This window comes from Penaeus monodon, chromosome 34, assembly GCF_015228065.2.
Source record: "Penaeus monodon isolate SGIC_2016 chromosome 34, NSTDA_Pmon_1, whole genome shotgun sequence".
In the NCBI taxonomy this organism is placed as follows: Eukaryota; Metazoa; Arthropoda; class Malacostraca; order Decapoda; family Penaeidae; genus Penaeus; species Penaeus monodon.
Window position 1 is genome coordinate 30474681 of NC_051419.1, and position 279 is coordinate 30474959.

General features: G+C 25.4%; 1 protein-coding gene across 1 annotated transcript in view; it reads left to right on the top strand.

The window, feature by feature from the left end:
- The window catches only part of LOC119594705 (D-threo-3-hydroxyaspartate dehydratase-like), a gene marked incomplete at its 5' end in the record, with an annotated part of 15316 nt that overhangs the window by 13368 nt on the left and 1669 nt on the right, over positions 1 to 279 (top strand).

A 279-nucleotide genomic window follows, 5' to 3' on the forward strand; every position in this document is an offset into this window, starting at 1 on the left:
CATTACCCATAATTGTCATATCCATTATCATACTATTACTTAAATACATCTCATCATCATCAAATTATTACCAATTTAGTTTACTTCGTAATCTTGATAATCCATAGTTTATTCTTATATTTTATCCTCATTTTTCAACATAATTAATGTAGTTACATTAAATAGAATCAGTTAACAGTTAGTTAATATCATTTTTAACTCATATGACTCATGAACGCCATGACTGATGCCTATGTACTATGTTCATGATTATTTGTAATTAGTTTATAAACTAAGTCG